This window comes from Tamandua tetradactyla, chromosome 16 (assembly GCF_023851605.1).
Source record: "Tamandua tetradactyla isolate mTamTet1 chromosome 16, mTamTet1.pri, whole genome shotgun sequence".
NCBI lineage: Eukaryota > Metazoa > Chordata > Mammalia > Pilosa > Myrmecophagidae > Tamandua > Tamandua tetradactyla.
The window spans coordinates 81,665,184-81,683,371 of NC_135342.1; positions in this window are offsets into that span (position 1 = coordinate 81,665,184).

The window sequence follows — 18,188 nt, forward strand, 5'->3', positions numbered from 1 at the left end:
GTATATAAAATGCTCTGCATCAAAGAAAAATTATACAGTGTAAACATTTATTTTTAAAAAATGGTTTGCAGTGCCACCTCCCTGGAGTGTGTGGCGAGGACGAGAGCCTGGTACACGCACCTGCAGACGGAACAGGGAAAGGGCATCCTTTGCTCAACGTATGTCCAGCTTTTATGAGGCAGCTTTGGTGGAAACGAATCAACGTCTCACCTGAAACGCAGGCAGAGGAGCCCTTCCCTGCAAAGCCAGACGCGTGCCCCAGGCATGGAGAGGGTCAAGCAATTCGGTGCCGGGGGTCTCAGTGACCAAGTGCAGTTCCTGGCAGGTTGTCATCTTAGCTTGAACTGGGCTGAGTGAAAAGCCCAAGGCAGTGCGGAGCAGGGAGCAGAGCTGGGGCAGCACTCTTGTCCTGGCCCCCCGACATCTGGGCCCTCAGCCCCACCTCCTGGGGATGGGAAGGGCCCTAGTCCCCAAATCCTGCCCCCGTCCCGCCCCAGCCCCTCACCCGGCACCTCCCGCCCCTGCTGGACTCCCCTAGCGGCCCACACTTTCCACGTTTCGTGTGATTTAGTCACCACCTGCGTTTGGGCCGCCTGCCCCACCGTGGTCCCTGCGGGGGTGAGGCTCGTGTCCCCCGCATCCCCTGCTAGCCCCCGAGTGCCTGGCACAGAGCAGGCCCCGGCCATCATCCACTGATCAGCTGGACCCTCAGAAGCCAGCACCACCAGCCGACGGGCAGCACAGGGGGCAGGGGGGCCCCAGCCTGGATGGGGGTTGGAGTCACCTGGCAAGGGGGTCCCCAGCCCCCTGCATCCTGCACTCCCACTCACCTGGAGAGGGGGTCCCCAGTCCCCCGTGTCTCTGTACTCCCACTCACCTGGAGAGGGGGTCCCCAGCCCCCCGCATCCTGCACTCCCACTCACCTGGAGAGGGGATCCCCAGCCTCCCGCGTCTGTGCACTCCCACCCTCCTGGAGAGGGGGTCCCCAGCCCCCCGCATCCTGCACTCCCACTCACCTAGAGAGGGGATCCCCAGCCTCCCGCGTCTCTGTACTCCCACCCTCCTGGAGAGGGGGTCCCCAGCCCCCCGCATCCTGCACTCCCACTCACCTGGAGAGGGGGTCCCCAGTCCCCTGCATCTCTGCACTCCCACCCTCCTGGAGAGGGGGTCCCCAGCCCCCCGCATCCTGCACTCCCACTACCTGAAGAGGGGGTCCCCAGTCCCCCGCATCTCTGCACTCCCACTCACCTGGAGAGGGGGCCCCCAGCCCCCCACATCTTGCACTCCCACTCACCTGGAGAGGAGGTCCCTAGTCCCCCGCATCTCTGCACTCCCACTCACCTGGAGAGGGGGTCCCTAGTCCCCCGCATCTCTGCACTCCCACTACCTGGAGAGGGGGTCCCCAGCCCCCCACATCCTGCGCTCCCACTACCTGGAGAGGGGGTCCCCAGCCCCACACATCCTGCACTCCCAGCCACCCACGCTCCCCAGAAACCAGAGAGCAGCACCTTGTCTCCCCCAGCTCAGGCTGAAGCGGCGCTGCCCAAGTGAGCTGGAGCCCGAAACAAGGGGCCACCCCTGGGTGGAGCAAACAGCGGACACTGACCATCTCCCGGCTGGAGGCCAGACGTCCAAAGCCCAGGACCACACTTTCCAAGGGCCCTTCCAGCCTCTTCCAGCCGCTGGGGTGCCCTCCAAGCAATCCTTGGCTTGTGACCAACCACACTTCTCAGTCAGCCTCCTGTCACCTGGCCACCTGCCCCCTGCCTGCCTACGTGTGTGTCCAAATTTCCCTCTTCTTGCAAGGATTCCAGCCCTAGATTCAGGGCCCACCTACTCCAGGATGACCTCAGGTTAACGCAATGCTGCAGAGACCCACTTCCAGTGAGGCCACCTGCGCAGGCCTGGGGTTGGGACTGGGGCGAGGTGTTCTGAGGGACCCAATCCACTGCGTGCCAGGCACTGGCCTTTGGGGTACACCATCACACCTTTACCCAGGAGGTGCAATAATAGCACCCCCACTTGCAGGTAGAAAGAGGGGAACAAACCTGAGCAAGGAGAGTGCTGGCTGGCGCCCCAGGTTAGCAGACGCTCGCAGGGAGCGCATGACTGGGGTGGGGGTCCCAGGGCTGACACAGGGGCTACCTCGGTGCACCCCACACAGGCCCCGCTCCCCAGTGCTTACATGTAAACAAGAATAACCCGTGCTGCAGCGCCCTCAGGAGCAAGCAGGAGGCACTGTGGTGGAAGGTAAGAGGCAAGGGGCTCTGAGAAGGACCCCCACAGGGGACCTTGGCCATGAGACCCGACAGGGCAAGCCCAGCCCAGAAAGAGCTCCCCAAGCAGACAGAGAGGCTCGTGCAAAGGCCCAGGAGCAGGCTGGCTGGGCAGGGGCGCAGTCGGGGAGCGGGGAGGGGGCCAGGTCCTGCAGCCTCAGCTGGGTAGCCTGCAGAAGGCCTCTTCAGACAAAAATATTGAAATACAAAATATTTGTAGCACATGTCCATGAGTCAAAGCCTACACGCATTTATAGGCTCAGCTCTTGACATGCTTTTGTCATCTAATCCTCATAAAACCCCTGGAAGCAGATACTGTCTCAGTTTCATGTACAGGGAAATTGAGGCACAGAGAGGTCAGGAGGTCAGCAGGATTTGGACCCGGAGGCCAAATGCCAGTGCCTGGTCCCAACCACTTTGCTAACAGGCCTTTCTAAAAGCCTCTGAGAGCAGGTTTACTTTGACCGCGTTTGCACTCGGGCTGGGCAATGGATTCCTTCACTCACTCCCGTGACCCCACAGTCCCAGCTCCAGTTGTTACAATATCGTCTCAGGGCCTGAGCCCGGGAGTGCAGATGCCTCTGCATGGCTGAGCTTTCCCTACAGTAAGGCTTTTACCCTTAAAGGACCACGGGACACCAGCACCTGGAAGGTTCCCCTCCCGCTGCCCTCGCCTCCTGTTACCCAAACGCCCGGGCACTCCCATGCTACTGCGGGACAACAGCAGAAAAATTAAAAACAGCATCAAGGTTCAAAAACAGGAGTATGGTTCATTAACCTTTATATTCAATCAGTGAAATATTATGCAACCATTAAAATTGACATAAAGACTGAGTAACACCTGGGAAATTCTTACAATAAAATTTCAAGTAAAAAAAGCAGAATACAAAATTATATTTACGTGTACTAACTGGGGACACATAAAAATACATATATATACTCTGGAAAGAAATACATCACATTTACAAGGGTTGTATTTGGCTGCTGAAGAGATGGGGTGTTTTTCTTTAATGAGCATGTACATGCCTCATATATACTAGGAGGATTAAGTTTTAAAAAATGACCCAAAAGTTTAAATCAGTTCCTATGTCAATTGGAGCTCAGGACTAAAAATTTAATATTTGAACCAGTGTTATAATTTTTTTTACTTTCAGCTATTTACATCGCTCAGTACAGGTAGTTTAAAAACTATGTCAAGACAATTTGCATGCATATATATCTCAGGATTTCCCTCCCCAAGGAAAAATTACAAATTTTAATTTGCTTGGCAAAAAATAATCCCTGAAGGTGAATTCAAAATGGGCTTATGAAAACAGATGACCAGTTGGGATTTATGAATACATAATGCATAAAGGAATAATTTTATACTTAACGTGTTCCTGGCAAAGTCTCAGCCATACATGTTCAAAATTATTTTTTAATTTATTTGAATAGTAAAAAGAAAAAGAAAGAAAAGAAAAAGTCGTTGAGTAATTAAATTCCCTGCCTCTAAGCATTTTCCCTTAAATAGATCCATTTGGTTTTTAACGGACTCAATCGAAACCGATAGGCAAAAAAATGAGGCCAGAGCTAGTAACCTCGGCTCCAGGCCATAAAACCAGCCGCTCTAAGCACGAATGTCATTCTTTCAACTCCCTCTGTGGTCCAGGCAAGTCCCGCAGGCCTGGCTTGCTTTCCACTTCGCAGAGAGTTGGAAATGCCTGTGGACTCTACAGACCTAGAACTGACCAGTGGGACTGGAGCTGGTGCGGAGTCGACTGTGGAGCCCACCCGGGCGAGCAGGCATGGGGCACAGCAAAGCCCACAGGCTCCTGGGATTCTGAGCAGTGCCAGCTGCCACTCAGCAGGGGGAGGGCCAGGAGTGAGTGAGTGGGCCTCTCTGAGCTTCAGTCTCTTCTTCAGGAAAATGAGAATACCAGAAGAACCTGTCTCGTTAAGATTGAACAGGATAAAACCAGGCCCCATGGGTCAAAGGTCAGCCTTGGCTCCCAAGCAGAAGGCTTTACTTCTACCTCCCACAGGTTTTAATAGTTGACTCACAAAATGGTAGAATTAAAGCCTGTGTTTTTACCTTTGGACAAATGCTGGCTTTGAGTGGATGATAATAATGTTTTGAGCACACACTATGCACTGAGCCCTTGGCACACAGCAGTATACTAAGCCCCAGAATCCTTCCAGGGGCCCCACGAGTTCCCGCTGCTATTTTCCCATTAGATGGGTGGGGAGACTGAGGCTCAGAAAATACTCAAACTGAGATGTGAATCAGGCAGTTGGAGTCCACACTGGCGAGCATAACCCCTCCTCTGTGCTACCCGTGTCATTACGAAGGGGACAGGAACCAGGGCGTGCACGAGCTCAGCCTCCAAACACGGAATCTAACCCATAGCAGAGACCTACAGGAATAGGCAGAGCTGCCGCCCTCCTGCCCACTCCCCTCCACTGAGCTCGAGGGGTCTGGGCTGAAGACGCAGGCTTGGACACAGATAGGATTTGACACTCGGTCCTATCATATGCCAGCTGTGTGGCCTTGGATATGTTGCTGAACGTCTCTGTGCCTCCACTTCCTCAGCTTTAAGGTAATCCTAGTACCCATTTCACAGGCGACTGTGAAGATTAAATGACATAATATGCATAAGGTGTTTACAGACCAGGAAACTGAGAGCTACATCTCTTGCTCGACATTCTACAACCTAAATCTGACCCCGCTACAGCTATACAGCAAACTGGGAAATCAAGAAACAGGATCTTCACGACTGGCTTAGACCAGGGACTAACAACTTTTTCCATAAAGAGCCAGATATTAAATATTTTAGGCTCTGCTGCAACTGCTCAATGCTGTCATTGTAGCGAGAAAACAGCAATGGACAATCCATCCGCAATTGAGCAGGACTGGGCTCCAATAAAGCTTTATTTATGGACACAGGCAGTGGCCCGTGGACTGGGGTTTGCTGACCCCCAGACAGCCCAGGCTCTGCCTCCAGGGTTGGTGTCCTGCTCGAAGGCAGAACCGGGCAGAAGGGAAAGGAGGAGTGGGTATTGGATGGAAGAGTAACAGAGCGAGCCACAAACACAAAGTAAAACCTGCACAGCACGAGACACAAAGTACAACCGGAGGTCGAGAGCCTGAGGTGCCCCAAAAGGAGGGGCCGCTCTGCCCGACAGGGGGGCCGTGGGGGGCGCGGCAGCCCTGGCTATGTGGCCTTAGGGTGGGTGGTGAGCTCCGTCTGCGGGCGGACGGTGAGGGCCCGCAGTCTCCTCAATGTACAACCACTTAAAATGCTTCAGATGCTTTCGATATTGGGTATATTTTACCACAATCAAAAATTATTCAATCACTTAAAAACAAACCTCAGTGGCATTACATCATTAGGATCAGCAGCATCAATCTCTTTTTTTCATCGTCTATTTTCCATTTTCCAGGTTTTCAAATTTATAAACTGAGGCAAAGTAAGTTCACATGACGGGCCGAGCTCTTTTCAAAAAGCAGCCCTCGAGCGACTGATGTATTTAATTAGCCTCGAAAATAATAAAGTTACATTATACTTTTTATACAAACTACTAACCCACATGTGTGTAAATTTGCCTCTGAGGACAACTTAATATTTTACGACATGCTTTCAGTACTTCCCCATTGTTCCAGTGTAATATGTTTTGCTATTAAAATACGTCATAAAGTTCTTGAGTCAGAAGAAAACCCAGGGTCACCACAGTGAGCCCGAGCCAGGGTCACCTGATGCCATGTTCCACTTTCCCTTTGACGAGGGAAGGTCCGACGTTAACATCATTTCTGAAGACGCTGAAACAGCCGCACAGTCTGTACATCTAACTCGGCGTGTCCTTCCTCAGGTCGCCAGGCTCGGCTGGCCCTGCCCTGTCCAGAGGCAGCATTTAGGCACCTGCTAAAGCCAGCTGGCAGGCTCCGGTCAGCAGCATCTGCAGTGCTGCGGAGCCAACGCCGCCCTAGCCGGTCCCACCACCACGGGGTCTCAGGGTGTGACGTCTTGGGGCGCACACTCAGCAGACACAGGCGGGCCGGGCAAGCAGACCATGGGCATGGGTGGCTGCAGGCCATGGGCACGGGCAGGCCGTGGGCACAAGCGAGAGCAGGCCATGGGTGGGCATGGGTGGCCTAGGCGAGCGTGCCTGGTTTGCATTACCTTTTGATCAGGCGCTGCTGCCAAGCACAGGCCCCCAAATCCCGGCGGTACGATGTGCTGTGTGACCCAGCAGTGCCAGCCGCAGTCGCTGATCTATCCTGTGGACCCGCCTGCCCCAGAATGCCAGCTCTTATTATCCATGCCCTCGCCTGGCAGACAGCCCTTCCAAATGGGCCATTCTCCGGGTGCAGGTGTGTCTGCTGGAATTCTCTCCCTCCACGAAGGGCCCCCCACTTCCCGCGGCTCCCTGCAGGGCCTGAGGCATCACTCTCTTTGTCAGGTTGGCAGGAAACACGAAGCAAGAAAAGCAAACAGGCCCCTCTTTCGTGGTTATTTGGGAGAAAAGCTTTAAAAACAAACATGCCAAGAAAGAAGTCAAGAGAAATCTAAGTCATTAATGAGAGGCCCTTAGAACTCACTCCAAGCTCCAAGGAGGGGGAGGGCAAAGGAGAAACAAGGTGGGGGAGATGGGCTGCCAAAGCGTGAAGGACACTGAAGGAACAAAGGTGGAATGAAGGCGGAGGTGGGGGGAGAACACCCAGCTCAGACCGTGCAAGTCTGACGGAAGGACGCTGGTGGGAGTTGAGCGGAGGGGGAGAAAACAGGTCTGCACGACTGGAGTAATTGCTCAAACATCTCACACCTCTCAAAACAGCACGTGGCAACCTCCAGCTCCAAACACCTCTGCTTTCCGCACCACAGAGCCCGCGGCCTCTGGACACACTGGCTGAGCTGGGCTTCCATCCCAGGGCAGGCTGGGAGAGAGGGCATCCCACCGGGGTTCTCCACGGGCTGCCCCAGGCCGAGGCCACGGAGCTGGAATGCAAGGACGGCCTGTCTGCCGCCACTGGGCTGGAACCAGCCACTACCGGCATGCATCCTGCAGCAGCTGGAGGGCAGAGTGATGGATGAGGGTCAGGAAACTGCCCTTCCCTGGGTCCCACGGGACAGGACCTTCCTCAGGGCCCCTCTTCTCCTGGGTGGGTGCCCAAAGCCAGCTGAGCTTCACAGCTCTGCTCCCAAGCCCCCGGACAGGTGTGTGCATGCTCTGCAGACCTTCCGGCGAGCAGGTGGACACAGCTGGGCCTGCAGAACCAGAGTCCCGCACCCAGCAGTTACGGCAGGGCCATGTGCTCCCCGCCACCCGGAAACGGTGCTTCCAGAGCCGCCTGGCCCGTGGAACGCCCCCGGCCTGCTTCTGGGAGCTCTTGGCTGAGCCCTGCCCAAGCCCAGATGGCAACATCCAGGGGCCCCTCTGCTTCGGCTCAGCTCCCGGACCACGCAGCCCTCGACACCCAAGGGAGAAGTACAGCTGGGCCCAGAGAGGTTCACAGGACATACTGGAGGTGCTGCTCCCTCTGCCCCAGGGGTCGCCACCATCACCCTCTGTCCCCCCAGGGAAATGCCCCAGCCCCCTAGGCTGTGCCGAGTGCTCCCCCTGCCCTCAGCTCCTCGGGCCCGCGTGCTCGCCCGTCCTCACAGACTCACTCTTCTCCCCGCCATCTCCTGGGAAGGCGGGGTCCCTCTGTCTGATCCCCCGGCACACACCCACCACAGGTCGGAACGCAAACGGGCGAGCGAGTGGGGGAGTGAATGAATGAATGAAATCAACCGGGCAAAGTCTCCTGACCTTCTTGTGGGAATCAGAGCCGAGGGGTCCAAAGCGTGGGCTCCAGCCGGCCCACCGTGGGCAAGTTACTTAACATGTCTGCGCTGAAGAGGCGCTCAGATGGCTGCACGGGTGGCACAGGGGGAGAGCGCTCGCCTTTCAGGCGGGGTATCGGGTTCGCAGTCCTAGACCGTGTACCCAAAAAATAAAAGAAGAGCTCAGACCTCAGGGCTTCAGCTGCTCTATTTAAAATGCAGAGAAAGGGCCAAAGAGGAGGACAGGGGATCTGAGGGGTGTCAGCTCTGATTTTTCCACCTGCACAAAGACTGCTCAATTAAATCCTTTTTTTAAAAATCTCTGACATGGACCCCAACTGCCCATCTTGAGCTCACGGTCTTAAAACAGAAGTCAAGGAGTTAAACCTTTCAGCCTCGGAAAAGAGGGATTAGCATTGGGTCTATTTAGTTTCTCAGCTCCCTGCCTCTCCAGAGAAAAATATCCTTGGAAGGTTAGATTACGTGGCAGGAAGAGCTGGAGCCGTGGGGCCGAGCAGGCGCTGCTGGCACCTCCGAGAGGTGAGCTCTGGAGGTGATTTCCCGTAGGTGGTCTAAACCGGGTTTCCTGGACGCCAAGGGACAGAGCAAACAGCTTTTCCTGTCCGCCCGGGGATTATAGCGTGAAAGCACTTTTGAAACCCTAAGTTTAAAATCCGAAAGGCCACGCCATCCTGTAAACGCCACATATTTAATTTTTAAAACAGCTACACATCAAGAGGGCCAGCTAAAGTGACAGGCCCATCCTGTGGGCCACTGGAAAGCGTTAGGCTTCACGAAAAATAACTCAAGCAGAGTGGAATGTGCCTGACAAAATTATTCAAAGTCCTTCTCTCCTCCTCTGGAATGTTCTGTATTTCTCCAGAGTGTTGGGCCCATGGGGATGTTTGGGAGTTATTCATGCTGTGATATTACACTCTTCCAAGGTGGCCACGGCTTAGCACCACTGGAAAAGGAAAATATCCTTGTTCCAGGTGTAAAACCAACTGTCAGACATGGAGAGGAAAAGCTCAGCTTTCTGTGAGAAGTGGCAGATGCATCATCACACACTGGCTTTATTTAGGCTGAAGTCAAACCCCAAAGTTGTCCATGTGGGGCAAAGAGCAAATGCTGAACAGACAAGCTAAAGTCCACATGTGGTTACAATGGACCACGCGTGGGCAAAACATACAAAAGCCTGACCCTGCCATTGTGAGCTGTGTGACCCTGGGCTGGTTCCTTGACTTCTCTGAGCCCCGGCTTCCTCCTCTGTAAAATATCAGTGCCAGTTTCACAAGTCAGTGGTGAAGACTCAATGAGACCTTGTACTTGAAGACTCTGTTTTGGAAACTGGAACAGTCCTCAAATGGGGGGTGTTACAGCCACTGTCTACCCATGAAATGGGTCCATTCTTCCCCTCCATGGGGTGGGGGAAGCCAAGGCACTGAGTGTACCTGAGTGCCTTGTTCAGGGCTTGGTACCTGAATATACACGTGTCATCACCATCCTAGACTGTACAAGGTAAGACTTGGCAAGAAGAGAGGTGGCCAGTCTCTGAAATCTGCACACAGATTTCCCTGTTCAAGACCGATCCAAAAAAGAGAGGTACCCAGGGGCCCAAGGAGGGGGAGTGAAGACCTCACCACTTGTTTTTTCATTTTGGCAAGTTAGCTGGAAACATATATGACAGATCAAAATTCAATGTCATCTTTAGATAGCGAAGAGTGCTGGGCAGACTGAGAGGGCAGCCAGCGAGAGAGGCCAGATGTTCTGGTAAACGGGACAGGAGCCCAAGAGTCCCCGCAACGGAGGGCTGGGAGGCAGCGGTAGGGGCCGTTTTGCACATCACTGAAGCCACCCCTGCCGGAGACACGCCTGACACAGAGCGCAGAAACCAGGGGCTGAATCGGCCAGGAGCAGCTCTGCACAGGGGCATCCAGTGAGACAAGCCTTCCATGCACCCACATCTGTCTCACAGCGGAAGCCAGCAGGGAAGGGGCTTCCAAACTGAGCAGGGCACTTCCTGGGGAGGGAGGGGACGTCACATTTTGCTCAGAACTCGAGAATTATTTCTACCTTTAACCCTGAAAATATATTCCTGCATGGCTTATACAATCTATAAGCAAATAAAAACACCCCTGCTCCCCCCAGAAAGAAACTCATGAACAGCTAACACTCACCATTGAATCCCAAGAGTCCAGGAATCATTAGGAGTGTTTGAAGACCCCTAATTTGAAATGTGAATTAATAAATTCCAAGGAGACAGTTGTCCAGCCCTGACCCCCTCCACTGCAGGGGCGGAGAACCGATGGGGCACCAGGATAATGAGTCATTAGGCATTAATTGATAAAAGTAAAGGGGCTAAATCTACAAATCAAAGAGCTCCCAGCGTTTGCCTCTGCATTGTTATTAACGACGATCTTTTGGTTAATAATATTGGGGCCAGGCCACATCCACAAGGGCCACCCTGCACAGACCCAGCGGGAAACAGGTTGGTGGGGCCCAGTTCGCACTCTCTTTCTTCCTAAGCCTGGTTTAAACGGAAAAAGCAGAGGTGAGAGAGAAATTATTTTCCCTCTGCTCTACCCAGAAAAAGGAAATCTGAGGGGACAGAAGGGAAACGAACGCCAGTAACAGGTTTCATCAGAACATGACATGTTTTCTTCTTAGCATTTCTTTTACACATGCATGCACACCCACACACTCACAACACACCCAACAGCAGCCAAGGAACTTCTAAAGCAAATTAATCCCAAAATTAAGGTTGGGAAAGAAATCCCCCCGGACACCAACCATGTCTGAAGTTGCACTCCCTGTTTATTTGTTCTAGAGCTCTTACAGCCTCGTCCTGAGCCATAGCTAAAACCATCTTTTGGGATCAGGCAAGGAGCTCGTCCTCTGGTTTTGAGCCAAAAGCTGAACAGTTGTTCCAGCACGCAGGGGCCCAGCCACCGAGACCCACCATTGAACAAGCGCTCCATTTGAGAGCCCGCAGCTCACTCCACCCTGCCCACACCTGGCTCTTGGGGAAGGACACTGGCTCGGATTCTACGTGGCCCCACAGTGCCCACTGATGCCCCAGTCCTGTGGGCAGCCCCGTGTCGTAGGGCTCTTCTGTCTCATCGCCTGGCCCCAGCCTGAGAACTTGGCATGCCAGGACCCCTCCAGCTGTGACCGCAGGCTGCATCTCAGCAGCACCTCTCCATCTCTGCACCCGGCTCTGGCGGGTGTGCCATCTCTTTCAGGTGTGTCTCGCCCCTCTCTGAAAGACAACCCAACGTGGGGGGCCTTGTACACCGTGGCCTCGTACACCGTGAACTCTGCCATCTGGGCCAACACTGAGTAGGGACCCAGGAGGCTCGGAGGAGTTGGAAGCGGCAGGTGTGCTAAATGGCTCTGAAGGAAGCACATACTGGGAATTCCTGTGGAAGCCGTAACACTGCTGAGAAAAGCTTATTCCAAAACGACAGTGGCTGGTGGGGCGTCTGTCTCGGAAAGGTCAGGCCTTTCCAACCCAGACTTGGAGCCATCCTCTGGGGACTGCTCCCCCGCCCCACCCCAAAGCCACCCACGTGGGTCCATCAGAAGCTGCTGTGTCCCTGGAGGCGCCCACAGCTCCCTGCGGACCCATTTCCCACCAGGCGGGAGAGCTGGTGGTGAAGAATGGAGCGACGGAGTCTAGAAGCAAAGTAAAGAAGGGACACAGCCACGAGTGACTGGACCCTCCCTGGGGGTAGCTGCTCAGGCCCCCTTCAATCCCATGAACCAACCACCCGAACTGTGCTTCTCTCACTAACACCCAACAAGTGCAGTCGAATCCAGCTTCTTTTTTATTGTGGCAAAATACACAGAACCTGAAACGTGCTGTCTTGGGCCCCGCCCTAGTGGGGTGTCGATCCAGTGGCACCGGGGACCCTAGCGATGCTGGGAGCGTGACACCCACCCAGGACCACACCCCGAGAAGCCGCAGCCACGACACAAACAGTTTCAAACCTGCTTTCTCCCACTCTGAAGTGCTTTGCTAAGACCCAACCTCTCGTTGCCTTATGTTATATGAAGTTCCTTGGAACGCCCTAGTAAGCTGTGCAAAGCGTAAACAATTAGTTAATGCATATGTGAACATATGCCAGTTGGAGAATCCACCGCGGCACATTACCGAATTCTTTTGTCGTTGCCTCCTAAGGACTATGCTGCTGAATAACTGATTCTTGCAAAATTAATAGCAATAGAAAGAAACTCCAAATTTTATATGCCTAATTCTCCCGTGTAGTACAAATCCTTTTCTAAAAAAATGACAACAAAAAATCTCCCAGATAACAGAAAACTTCCAAATCTTACATAATTCCAACCACATCCAATAGAATCAAATGGCAGGAATTACTACGAGACCCAACCTGTCTGAGCAAAATGTGTATGACCGCTTCCTTGTAAAATTATTGGTGGAAATGGAGAAATCAGCAAATGTATATACATTTACATAAATCGCAAAACAAGGCAAGTCAGCGTCTCCTAAGAAAGGGCCGCATCACGTGCAGGAGGGTTCTGCGTAACTGCGAACACACGGCAGAAACATGATAAATGCGCTTTTCACTGCGGTTGAAGAAATGGAAGAGGAGCCTACTTTCCCAAATGAGGGGGCCCTCCCGTGTGCAGAAGGAGGAAACATTCGAGATTAAATGCTGTCACCTGGGTGGCGGAGCTGAGGAGAGCCAGGAAATTCAGAACTTGCTCACGGACGACGGTCCAGTTCAGTTATTGCATGCCACGCCCCGCGTCGAGCGTGAACCCGACGTGCTACCCCAAGGCACACCCCCGGCGCTCCAGTGAGAGGATTTCAGGGTGGGGACAGAGTCACCTTGTCCCTGTCCTCGCCTCCCACGTGTCTACATCCAACGCGGCTTCCCCTGGTGGCGGCGGCCCTCCTTCTCCCATCGGGACGCGGCCAGGGCTGGCCACACCTGGCCCCGGCAAGGCACACTGCAGGGTAAGGAGGACCAGCCCGGGAGCACCCTGAGTCCGGACGCGGGTGTGTTTTCAGAGGAAAAGTGTGAGATCCAAGTCGGCTGCGGACTCGCTGCTCTGGGGAGAAGTGAGAGGGGCCGGGAGTCACGGCGACCCCTGAGCTCCGCATTTGTCTAACGAGGCCAGCCAACAGCTTGAGGGAGGACCCCACGAGGGTCAGAGACGGCCTTACCCACGTGACCTCGCCTGGGTGAGCACCGAGGTGGGTGGGAGAGAGGGCGGGGGGTGGGCGCAGCAGGAACAAAGGGTGGGGGGCGTTGGAAAGGGGGGCTGAGGCGGGAGCCCCCACCTTCTGCAGCTGCCTGTGCCGTCCGGGAGTCCATCCACTGAGCACGAGGCTGGGGGCCTGAAACAGAGCCCCACGGGGCACCCGAGCCGCCGACCAGGAAAGAAACCCACAGGTGGGCGTGGTCACGGCACCGGCCCAGGTGAGGAGCCAGCAAGGGCGTCAGGAAAAGAGAAAACCGCACAGGAGGGAGGTGATCCCGGGTCTGGGGCCTCCTTCCCTTTCCTACGTGTTCAGGCTGACCGTCCTGGGCTCTGAGAAAGCCCACTCGGAACCAACCGCCAGAGGCCGGCAGATGCCGAAGCGGACCCTGGGTGAAAAGTCTCCTGAAGGCCTGACCCTCAGCCCTCGGCCCAGACCGAAGACCACCCACAGGCACCCCCACCCCTGCCTTCGCCCAGGCCTTCCTCTGCCCCAACGGCCTCTCCTGTGTGTCCTTCCCCAAAGAAATCCCATTCGCCCTGTGCCCAGCTCCGAGGTCCCCTGTCCATGGGCCCAGCCAGTGCCCACGACGGGACCCCCGCAGGTGTCCCCAAGCCCCTCGAGACCCTGGAGGCGGATGGGCGAGTCCACCCTGTACACAGGCTTGTGCATACAGCAGGGCACGTGCATACAGCAGGTGCTCCCTGAGCATCGCTACACTCACCTTGGAGGTGAGAACAGCGTGCTGGGCCCACCCTCTGGGTGCCAGGTGAGCCCTGACTCCACCACAGCTCCGTGTCTGTTCTTCAGCCCGAGAGACGGTCCTCTCCACCACCCACGGTCAGACGTGTACTCCATGCTCAGGTAAGGAAACTGAGGCTCGCAGAGGCCACGAGACCAGCGGGGTTGCCCAGAGCCCGCCCCTCCCCCACACGGGAGCCTCGACCCCGTCCCCACCCACCCCCACCTGCACGTCTCAGGTGGACACAGTCCCTCCCCGCCCAGCCCTCAGCAACCAGGCGCACACCTGCGCGGAGGTCTCGCCTCCTCACTTGATTTTCTAGTTTCCTTTTCTCGTCCCGATAGTTGGTCTAAATCCCCATTATCTCCCACTCACCTTGAAGGAGCATTTGGGGATGAAACAGGATTTCCGTGCTGTCCTCTGCCGGGCCCAGAGCAGCGCAGCGCCTCCTCCCGGCAGCGGGCGGAACGGGGCGCAGACCCCGGCGCGCTCGGACCCAGGGAAGGGGCCGCGGGGGTCTCCCCGGGCTCTAAGACGAGGGCACCCCCAGGGCTGCCCCGGCTCATCCCCAAAGGGCAGGACCCCCTGACCGGAGATCCCGAGAGCAGCAGGAGACGGTCCCGGGGGGACTCTGGGAGGAGGGAGCCCTGTTCGTGAGCGAGGTGGGGGGCCCTGGGGAAGAAATCGGAGGCGCAGGGCGGCAAAGCCCCGGCAGGACCTGCCACGGGGAGGGGCCCACGAGCAGGGCGGGAAGCGAAGCAGGCTGGAGGAGTGGGCCTGACAGCCAGCCGGGCGCGGGTCTGGGGGTGGGGGCGGCGCATCCGGAGTCGGGGCGCGGCAGGAAGTGCGAGGAAGTCACAGATGAAGGTCAAGTTAAAGTCCCTGCCCGCAGCTCCCAGTAAACATTACAGGGTGAGCTTGGGGACCCCACAGATAGAGGACCCTTGAAAGCATGTCCTTCATTCATTCATTCATTCACCCAGTAAATATAAACCAAGCATCTCCGAGATGCCGAGCTCTCCAATAAGTGAATGCGGTCTTCACCACAACCCTACCAGGTAGAAGTCAGAGCGTGCATTTCGCAGATACGGAAATCAAGTTCCAGAGAGGTTAAGCAACTTATCCAGAGTCACACAGCTTCTCAGGAGCACAGCCAGAATCTGAGTCAAGGTCACATTCCAAAACCCAATGATAAATGTTCTAAGCCCACGAGGCTCCTTTGTCCAGAAGGCTCTTCCCAGGCTCCTAACACTGGTGGGCACCAAGCTGCATGCTGGACAGCTCAGCAGTGAGTGGGGCAGCCCTCCAAGAGTGGGCAGCACAGAGGGAAGAGAGCATCAAACAACAGAGTAAGGCATGGGGTGGGGGAGGCTCAGGAGGGAGGCCAGACAGGTGTCGTTCAAACCCTGGCTCTCCTGCCATGTCCCTGGGCCTCTTTCCCGTTGGTAAGTCAGGGATGAGTGGGGTCCTGTGAAGGTTACAAAGATGGCACACCTGGGACACACCTGGCAGGAGGGGCTGTTCCTAGTAACAGCTCAGGAAGAAAGTTCACCAGCCCCAAGCGTCTCCTTCACCCTCCAGCGATGCCAAGAGAAAGGGTCGGCCCGTTCCTGTGGGGGGGAACGCCTGGAGTTCGGCCTCCTCCATACCAGGAGGAGGAGAGAAGAGCAGGTACTTGGAGGGTGCCTAGGAGATTCCAGGGCCAAGGGCAGCAGGAGCCAAGGACCCTGCAGCGTGGGGAGGGGGGGTCAGCAAGACACCATGGTCACACTTGTCCTGGTTTTTCTGATGCTCTCAGGTATATCTTTTTTTTTAAGGGAAAACATGCTTTCTTTTATTTTTTAACTTTTTATTTTGACATGATTTCAGACTTGCAGAAACATTAAGAGTAGCATAAAAAATTCCCACGACTTCCGGGTCAAGATGGCAGCTTAACAACGTGTACGTTTTAGTTTGTCCTCCAGAACAACTACTAAATAACCAGAAACAGTACAGAACAGCTCCTGGGGCCACGTCAGTGATCAGACACACAGCATACCCCAGTCTGGACCAGCTGCGAGCACCCCCCAGAACCGTGAGTTCCCAAAGCTGCAGCGGCCAGCACCCCTCCCCCACAGGTCGCTTCCCAGAGCGGAAAGGAAAGGACTTTACCAGCAGCAGGGACTGGGCACAATCAAACGCCAATTGTGGAACTAATTAACAAATTCTGACTACTAAAAATAGGCCCCCAGCTTAGGTGAACCTGATCAAAGCGGAGGTTGCTCATTTTTGCCCCGGTGCCAAGGGGGCAGGACTGATAGAAAAAGGGGGGAAAAAAAAGAAGGAAACAGAGGTTTTTGTGGCTGTGTATCTACAAAGGCTTGACTGCCTCTAGATACAGCGGCAGGACTTTTCAGGCTGCAACTGCCCCAAGCATAGGCAGAAGTGAGCTCCTTTAGGGGCATATCTGGAGCTTGTGCCTTCCCCAGAGGAGGAGTGAAGCCCCACCCAGGTGGAATCCCTCCATCAAGGAATTCAGACCCCAGGGCTTGGCAATTTGAAGCCATTAAAACCAGCCTACAACCTCTCCTCTGTCTCCACCATGCCCCAGCAGGGAGAGTCTGCCAAAGTTAAAGGTACGGCATCATCTTACGCTGGTGGGACCTGCAGTCAGATAAGTGCCACATACTGGGCAGGATAAGTAAAACAGAGCCCAGAGACTTCACAGGAAAGACTTTCAACCTGCTGGGTCTCACCCTCAGGGAAAACCGATGCAGGTGACTCTTTCCTCCTGATAGGAGGCCAGTTTGGTCTGGGAAAATCTGGCTGAGGTCTATAATATCTAAGCAGACTCTCCTAAGTGTGTGTGGGGGGAAAGGCACCACACATGCAGGGCAAGAAACAAGAAAACAAGAACTGAAAAATTCTCCTCTGTCAAACAAAACTTAAGCTCAAGGTCCAGATAAAGCTGAACGGAATGTCAAAGAACAGATAGACAACAAATTCATCCAGCAAGAAAACCCCAGATAAAAGAAGTGAAAGCAATCTCCAGAATAAACTAATTAAGGTAATTAAATGCCTAGACGCCAGCAAAAAATAACAAATCACACTAGGAAAATTGAAGATATGGCCCAGTCAAAGGAACAAACCAACAATTCAAATGACATACAGGAGCTGAAACAATTAATTCAGAATGTACAAACAGACATGGAAAACCTCATCAAAAACCAAATCAATGAATTGAGGGAGGATATAAAGAAGGCAAGGAAAGAACAAAAAGAAGTAACTGAAAGTCTGGAAAAACAAATCACAGAACTTATGGGAATGAAAGACACAGTAGAAGAGATGAAAAAACAATGGAAACCTATAATGGTAGATTTCGAGAGACAGAACATAGGATTTCAAAACTGGAGGATGGAACATCTAAAATCTGACAAGAAACAGAAACCATAGGGGGAAAAATGGAAAAATATGAGCAGGGACTCAGGGAATTGAAAGACAATATGAAGCACACAAATATACGTGTTGTGGGTGTCCCAGAAGGAGAAGAGAAGGGAAAAGGAGGAGAAGAACTAATGGAGGAAATTATCACTGAAAATTTCCCAATTCTTATGAAAGACTTAAAATTACAGATCCAAGAAGTGCAGCGTACCCCAAAGAGAATAAATCCAAATAGACATACTCCAAGACTTAATAATCAGAATTTCAGAGGTCAAAGAGAAAGAGAGGATCTTGAAAGCAGCAAGAGAAAAGCAATCCATCACATACAAGGGAAGCCCAATAAGACTATGTGTAGATTTCTCAGCAGAAACCATGGAGGCGAGAAGATAGTGGGATGATATATTTAAATTATTAAAAGAGAAAAACTGCCAACCAAGAGTTCTATATCCAGCAAAACTGTCCTTCAAAAATGAGGGAGAAATTAAAACATGTTCAGACAAAAAATTGCTGAGAGAATTTGTGACCAAGAGACCAGCTCTGCAAGAAACACTAAAGGGATTACTAGAGACAGATACAAAGACAGAAGAGAGAGGTGTGGAGAAGAGTGTAGAAAGGAAGAGTATGAGTAAAGGTAAAAAGAAGGAAAATTAGATATGACATATAAAATCCAGAAAGCAAAATAGTAGAAAGTACTACCCATGCAGTAATAACACTGAATGTTA